Below are 8,542 nucleotides of genomic sequence, written 5' to 3' on the forward strand. Positions count from 1 at the left end.
CTAATGCGCTTTTGCCTTGCAGACTTTGTATCTGCAAGTAATATGAAACTGTCATTAATTGATAATTGCTTATAGTGACAAATGTCATGTTTTAGACTGCAATATTGTTCAATTAAGGACACTTATTGCGTATGTCCAGCATGTGTGCTATTGTATGCTCGGCTGTTGTGTAGTGGTTAGTACTGTAGCTTAGTAGGCTATGGCTTACCATGTTTAACCGTGTAAAAGACTTCACTAAAATACAAATGTGTGTGTTTGTTGCGGGACGGTTTGATCAGGCCTGGGTAATTATTTTACCTAGTGGGGCCAAATTTACAGAAACAAATGTGTCTGGGGGCCGGTATATCTATTTTTAAGAACACTAATACAAATCCTCACAAGAATGTATGAATGCTAATAAACGTTATGACAGACAGCCTAAAACAACGGAATGGAATTTTGATTTTTTTACTGAATGAGACATCCAGAATGTACATGAAAATAAAGAATGTGGGATTTACAATATTAACTATGAAGGATACAACATTGTGTAACTTGGGTGACAAAACCCCATTAAATATCCTCATTTAAATATCCTTTTAAAACCCCATTGAATATTCTTTGTAATTAAATCTTCCTATTTAAATAATTGTATATAAATATCCTCTCAAAACCCCATTGAATATTATTTCTAATTAAATATCTTTCTATTTAAATATCATTTTACTTAAATATCCCATTTATTTATTTATTTATTTATTTTTTTTTTTTTTAATTTTAAAGGTTTATTTATAAATTTCAACAATTACAAACAGTAAGACAAACAACAATATACAACATTATAAAACATTATGAAAACAGTACAAAACAGCGCCAGGGGGTTGTAAGTTCAAAATAATAAAAAAAAATATCCTATTTATTTTCGTGTCTTTGCGTGCGTCATTGCGTCACGCGGTCACGTGACCTATGGCGGGAAGCATGAAATCCAGGAAGTGCGAGAGGGACGTTGCTGCAGGTATGTGACTCGGTTTTGACACTAATTACTAACTTAAGCTTTTAACTGAAATTTGATAATGTCGAACTGCAGGAGCCAACTACTGAAGCAGTGGGTCGTCGTGCGAGAGTGTTTAAGTGGGATTTATCTGCGGAATTGGTGAGTTGCATGTGTGTAGCTTAGCCGCTACATTCATTTTGAATGGAGCTGTTAGCATCTACTTATATGTCTGTTTCTTTGAATATAGTCAACTGAATGAAACGTTAGCACTCTCAACAATTGTCTGATTGGTTTCTTTGAATATAGTCAACTGAATGAAACGTTAGCACTGTCAACAATTGTCTGATTTGTTTCTTTGAATATAGTCAACTGAATGAAACGTTAGCACTCTCAACAATTGTCTGATTTGTTTCTTTGAATATAGTCAACTGAATGAAACGTTAGCACTCTCAACAATTGTCTGATTTGTTTCTTTGAATATAATCAACTGAATGAAACGTTAGCACTCTCAACAATTGTCTGATTTGTTTCTTTGAATATAGTCAACTGAATGAAACGTTAGCACTGTCAACAATTGTCTGATTTGTTTCTTTGAATATAGTCAACTGAATGAAACGTTAGCACTCTCAACAATTGTCTGATTTGTTTCTTTGAATATAGTCAACTGAATGAAACGTTAGCACTCTCAACAATTGTCTGATTTGTTTCTTTGAATATAGTCAACTGAATGAAACGTTAGCACTCTCAACAATTGTCTGATTTGTTTCTTTGAATATAATCAACTGAATGAAACGTTAGCACTCTCAACAATTGTCTGATTTGTTTCTTTGAATATAGTCAACTGAATGAAACGTTAGCACTGTCAACAATTGTCTGATTTGTTTCTTTGAATATAGTCAACTGAATGAAACGTTAGCACTCTCAACAATTGTCTGATTTGTTTCTTTGAATATAGTCAACTGAATGAAACGTTAGCACTCTCAACAATTGTCTGATTTGTTTCTTTGAATATAATCAACTGAATGAAACGTTAGCACTCTCAACAATTGTCTGATTGGTTTCTTTGAATATAGTCAACTGAATGAAACGTTAGCACTGTCAACAATTGTCTGATTTGTTTCTTTGAATATAGTCAACTGAATGAAACGTTAGCACTCTCAACAATTGTCTGATTTGTTTCTTTGAATATAGTCAACTGAATGAAACGTTAGCACTCTCAACAATTGTCTGATTTGTTTCTTTGAATATAATCAACTGAATGAAACGTTAGCACTCTCAACAATTGTCTGATTTGTTTCTTTGAATATAATCAACTAAATGAAACGTTAGCACTCTCAACAATTGTCTGATTTGTTTCTGGCTTGTGTTAATTGTTTGATGGTTGTCAATGCTATGCATCCAATGCATTTTATGATGCAGTCCAGTCAACCACTGTCTGCCATGCACTTTATTGGTGCTTGCAATTGGTAGATTTTGATATTAGAGAATTAATATTTTGATATAAAAATTATTATATTATTTATTCTAATTGGATTCATGAATTATTGTACAATATTAAGAAATATGCTTGCTATTGCTACAGAATTTCTAGGCGCAGTCAAGGCGTTGAAGGGTTCCGGTTTGGTGACCGCAGGATTAGGTCTCTGCTTTTTGCAGATGATGTCCCGATGGCTTCATCTGACCGGGATCTTCAGCTCTCGCTGGATCGGTTCGCAGCCGAGTGTGAAGCGACCGGAATGATAAATCAGCACCTCCAAGTCCGAGTCCATGGTTCTCACCCGGAAAAGGGTGGAATGCCATCTCCGTGTTGGGGAGGGGACCCTGCCCCAAGTGGAGGAGTTCAAGTACCTAGGAGTCTTGTTCACGAGTGAGAGAAGAGTGGATCGTGAGATCGACAGGCGGATCGGTGCGGCGTCTTCAGTAATGCGGACGTTGTACCGATCCGTTGTGGTGAAGAAGGAGCTGAGCCGGAAGGCAAAGCTCTCAATTTACCGGTCGATCTACGTTCCCATCCTCACCTATGGTCATGAGCTTTGGGTCATGACCGAAAGGATAAGATCACGGGTACAAGCGGCCGAAATGAGTTTCCTCCGCCGTGTGGCGGGTCCCTCCCTTAGAGATAGGGTGAGAAGCTCTGCCATCCGGGAGGAACTCAAAGTAAAGCCGCTGCTCCTTCACATCGAGAGGAGCCAGATGAGGTGGTTCGGGCATCTGGTCAGGATGCCACCCGAACGCCTCCCGAGGGAGGTGTTTAGGGCACGTCCAACCGGTAGGAGGCCACGGGGAAGACCCAGGACACGTTGGGAAGACTATGTCTCCCGGCTGGCCTGGGAACGCCTCGGGATCCCCCGGGAAGAGCTAGACGAAGTGGCTGGGGAGAGGGAAGTCTGGGTTTCCCTGCTTAGGCTGTTGCCCCCGGGACCCGACCTCGGATAAGCGGAAGATGATGGATGGATGGATGCTTGCTATTTAATTACAGTAGTATTATTTAGAATTTAGTATTTGAATGTATTTTGTGTGCGCGCACTGGAAAATTGACTGGTCCTGCCCTTGTTGTACAGGACATGTTGGATGGCGAGCTAGAGCCTGAACTAGACTCTGAAGCTTTATGCCTGGAAGCGAACCAACCGAACTGAATCCACCCAACCGAGCCGGGCAGGTAGGAGGCTCCTCAGCAGCCGCTCTGTTTTTTCCCTTTGGTTTTTTATAACGCAACAAGTTAATCTCTGTCCTCCCTGAACTTTCACATTTACCCGTTACCTTCACTAAAACCCCTCTGGACACGGCCACCACAACGTGGACTTTGCAAGGTCGTTTAATGAACTGTCGTGTTGCGCTTATACCATCTTTGGTAAAAACAAGGACTGAATCAAGTACTGTATCACATTGCAAATATTGAACGTTCTGTAATTTATGTTGAAAATGTGAATGGCCATTCCAATTTACATGTATTTTTGTTGTTTATTTTTCCTATAATTCTTTAATATAATTTGGTAGCATTTAAACTTAAAACCTGTGTTCAGTCTGCATTACTCTCCATTCCTAGAGCTGAATTTAGTTTCTTCTGATCTAGCCCAGTTATATAATTAATTGTTTACTTAATACTTGTACAGTGCTTTACTTAAGTAATATACAGGCTACAATTGAATATTGACAACATATGAGCGTCACACCCCCTCTTGATCGACATATTTTACAATCAAGCGAAACTCGAAAAAAATAAATGCGACAAACACACTGGCTATCCAGCTTTGCACAAGTAAACAGGCTGCACGACTGCTTTGTATCAGAGCTTATATCTCAATTTTACATTCAAACCAATTTATTTTGTCGCTGAAATCGGAACAATGCTAATCTCGGACCGGGACACTCCTAGCAATAATGTTACACGTTCTTATATGTCTGCCATTTTTTTCCTCTTTGTTTCACACACTTGAGTTTGTGAAACAAAGGAGTCTAGGAGCGGTATAGCTCAGTTGGTAGAGTGGCCGTGCCAGCAAGTTGAGGATTCCAGGTTCGATCCCTGCTTCCGTCATCCTAATCTCTGCCGGTGTGTCCTTGGGCAAGACACTTTACCCACCTGCTCTCGGTGCCACCCACACTTGTTTAAATTGAACTTAGATATTGAGTTTCACTATGTAAAGCGCTTTGAGTCACTAGAGAAAAACGCTATATAAATATAATTCACTTCACTAGTGTCCTGTCCCGAGCCAAGACATGAAACACACCTGGACCCACTTGCTCATCAAGTTCTTCTTCGACTGTTGCCTGAAGTTAGAGATTGGACTAATCCGTAGAGTTATGCTTTCAGCCTTTTGCACTCTTGGAGGTTTTTGGCTTTTCCCGACTCACATCCGACCTGTACTCTTTTCGTTGGCCTAATAGTCATTCACCATCTTCTCATCTTTGCATTCCAAGTCCAGCTTTCAAATAGCTCTGACAGGCTGAGCCGCTCTTTACCACGGTTACAACCTCCATTTCATGCTACTGTGTTGTACGCTCCACTTGTTAATAACAAATACATGACCAAGTATCAGGCTTTCCCATAACAGTTTGTCTATGTTTTAGTTTTTTCCTCTGCATTTGTCAGTTTCCTTTGTGTTTGGTATCTCCTATCTTTAGTTCCTGTTTAGTGCTCTTATTTTGTCAGCTTCCTGTCTTGTTCCCTGAGTGCTGTGTTCCTCCTCAGCTGCGGCTGATTGGCACCTGGCCACACCAGTTGCCAATCAGCCTGCTCCTATTTGTAACTGCTTTGTCTTGTGTCAGTTGCTGGATCATTGTATTGTCATTCGGACTTGTATTGTCGTTACCACATGTCACTCTTGTCGTGCTACCTGTCGTGTCGTTTTGTTACAGCTACTACCACCTGTAATGCTACATTTTGTTCTGGTCGTCGTAGCGGTAATCTGTTTCTGTTAGCACTGGTTATTTCCAGTTTTTCTGTTTGCTATCCACTAGCTTCCATGCTAAAGTTCCTTTTTGTTTTTTATCTTCCAGTGCTAGCTCCCTTAGTTTGTTATTCCGCCCACGTGTGTGCTTTTTGTTTGTTCTTGTTTAGTTTTAGTTAAATCATGTTTTCATATTCCATGCCTGCCTATGTCTATGCATCTTGGGGTTCAACAACAACAAATACCTCTGACAATGTCGCTATATCTTGCTGTGCTATCCGTATTGGCATTACTGGATGACGTCACAGGAAAATGGACGCTGGCTTCACAGATAGCGAAAATCAGGCACTTTAAAGCTTTTTTTAGGAATATTCCGGGATGGGTAAAATTTTGAAAACAACTTCCAAAAATAAAATAAGCCACTGGGAACAGATTTTTATTGGTTTTAACCCTTCTGAAATGGTGATAACGTTCCACTTTAAGTATACAAAAAGTTAACACACATCCATTGTTTAATTTCATTAAGACACGCCTCCATCTGAGTACAATCCGGCGTGTTGGTCGGCTTTATGTGCAGTAGAACGAAGTAGTGCAAACATGCAATGTCCCTTTCAGGCATAAAAATGAGAAAAATACCGAATACATTTGAGCAGGCTTCCCTCAACGCTGCACACATGCACTAATAGTTTACAAGGTAGACGTTTGATGGAAATATCAGATTCATAAAGAACACTGAAAGATGTAAATTTTTACGAGCGTGTAGACTTACGGTGGCAGCTGCCTCAGGCTGCTTTTAAAACTCATCGAGACGTTCAGGCCAGTCGGTGAACATGATTACACATTAGGGTGACAGAAAATAGCCTGTGATGAACAGCATGTATAAAAGCTTTCCGGCTTGGTTGAATATATTCCTGTTGTAATTACCAGCAACATCCGCCAATGGCCCATTCAGCATCCGTCACAGGTTGAGGGCGTTACTTAACCTTGCTAAGGCTGAGCCAAATGAGAGGGAAAATGATAATTGAGTGGTCATTACAGATAGGGAACCTCTGTTAATAGGTGCTAAATGATCATCTAGGAGGGGATTAATGAGTTTGAATGGCTCGGCGGGAGATGGCGGACGGAGGGTATTAGAATCAATATTATTGGATATGATGGTTCCAGGCATAATTTACAGGGGATCATAAGGAGAAAATACTCAATGCTGGCAAACTATGTGAAATTAAAATCCCATCCATCTTCTTCCGCTTATCCGAGGTCGGGTCGCGGGGGCAACAGCCTAAGCAGGGAAACCCAGACTTCCCTCTCCCTAGCCACTTCCTCCAGCTCTTCCCGGGGGATCCCGAGGCGTTTCCAGGCCAGCCGGGAGACATCAATCAATGTTTATTTATATAGCCCTAAATCACAAATGTCTCAAAGGACTGTGCAAACCATTGCGACTACGACATCCTCGGAAGAACCCACATAAAGGCAAGGAAAACTCAAACCCAGTGGGACCCCAGTGACAATGCTGACTATGGGAAAAACCTTGGAGAGGACCTCAAATGTGGGCAACCCCCCCTCTAGGGGACCAAAAGCAATGGATGTCGAGCGGGTCTAACATGATACTGTGAAAGTTCAATCCATAGTGGCTCCAACACATCCGCGAGAGTTCAGTTCAAAGCGGATTCAAGACAGCAGCGAGAGTCCCGTCCACAGGAAACCATCTCAAGCGGAGGCGGATCAGCAGCGTAGAGATGTCCCCAACCAATACACAGGCGAGCGGTCCATCCTGGGTGCCGACTCTGGACAGCCAGTACTTCATCCATGGTCATCGGACGGGACCCCCTCCACAAGGGAGGGGGGGAAATAGGAGAAAAAGAAAAGAAGCGGTAGATCAACTGGTCTAAAAAGGAGGTCTATTTAAAGGCTAGAGTATACAAATGAGTTTTAAGGTGAGACTTAAATGCTTCTACTGAGGTGGCATCTCGAACTCCAGACTACTGGAGCCCCAACGGAAAACGCTCTATAGCCCGCAGACTTTTTTTGGGCTTCAGGAATCACTAATAAGCCGGAGTCTTTTGAACGCAGATTTCTTGCCGGGACATATGGTACAATACAATCGGCAAGATATAATGGAGCAAGACCGTGTAGTATTTTATACATAAGTAGTAAAACCTTAAAGTCACATTTTAAGTGCACAGGAAGCCAGTGCAGGTGAGCCAGTATAGGCGTAATATGATCAAAGTTTCTTGTTCTTGTCAAAAGTCTAGCAGCCACATTTTGTACCAACTGTAATATTTTAATGCTAGACATGGGGAGACCCGAAAAGAATAGTCTTCCCAACATGTCCTGGGTCTTCCCCGTGGCCTCCTACCAGTTGGACGTGCCCTAAACACCTCCCTAGGGAGGCGTTCGGGTGGCATCCTGACCAGATGCCCGAACCACCTCATCTGGCTCCTCTCCATGTGGAGGAGCAGCGGCTTTACTTTGAGTTCTACCCGGATGGCAGAGCTTCTCACCCTATCTCTAAGGGAGAGCCCCGCCACATTTGGGCCGCTTGTACCCGTGATCTTATCCTTTCGGTCATGACCTAAAGCTCATGACCATAGGTGAGGATGGGAACGTAGATCGACCGGTAAATTGAGAGCTATGCCTTCCGGCTCAGCTCTTTCTTCACCACAACGGATCGGTACAACGTCCGCATTACTGAAGACGCCGCAGCGATCCGCCTGTCGATCTCACGATCCACTCTTCCCCCACTCGTGAACAAGACTCCTAGGTACTTGAACTCCTCCACTTGGGGCAGGGTCTCCTCCCCAACCCGGAGATGGCATTCCACCCTTTTCCGGGTGAGAACCATGGACTCAGACTTGGAGGTGCTGATTCTCATTCCGGTTGCTTCACACTTGGCTGCAAACCGATCCAGCGAGAGCTGAAGATCCCGGTCAGATGAAGCCATCAGGACCACATCATCTGCAAAAAGCAGAGACCTAATCCTGCGGTCACCAAACCGGAACCCCTCAACGCCTTGACTGCGCCTAGAAATTCTGTCCATAAAAGTCATGAACAGAATGGGTGACAAAGGACAGCCTTGGCGGAGTCCAACCCTCACTGGAAATGTGTCCAACTTACTGCCGGCAATGCGGACCAAGCTCTGGCACTGATCATACAGGGAGGGGACCGCCACAATAAGACAGTC

At 42.5% G+C, this 8,542-nt stretch overlaps 1 long non-coding RNA gene across 1 annotated transcript in view; it reads left to right on the forward strand.

Moving 5' to 3' along the window:
- Window positions 1-955: 955 nt before the first annotated feature.
- LOC133563711 (uncharacterized) overlaps window positions 956-8,542 on the forward strand; it is a 23,311-nt gene continuing 15,724 nt past the window's right edge. The window contains exons 1-3 of the long non-coding RNA XR_009809084.1: window positions 956-994; window positions 1,067-1,132; window positions 3,535-3,632. This is a non-coding gene — a long non-coding RNA (uncharacterized LOC133563711). The remainder of the gene's footprint in view (window positions 995-1,066; window positions 1,133-3,534; window positions 3,633-8,542) is intronic.

This window comes from Nerophis ophidion, linkage group LG12 (assembly GCF_033978795.1).
Source record: "Nerophis ophidion isolate RoL-2023_Sa linkage group LG12, RoL_Noph_v1.0, whole genome shotgun sequence".
NCBI lineage: Eukaryota > Metazoa > Chordata > Actinopteri > Syngnathiformes > Syngnathidae > Nerophis > Nerophis ophidion.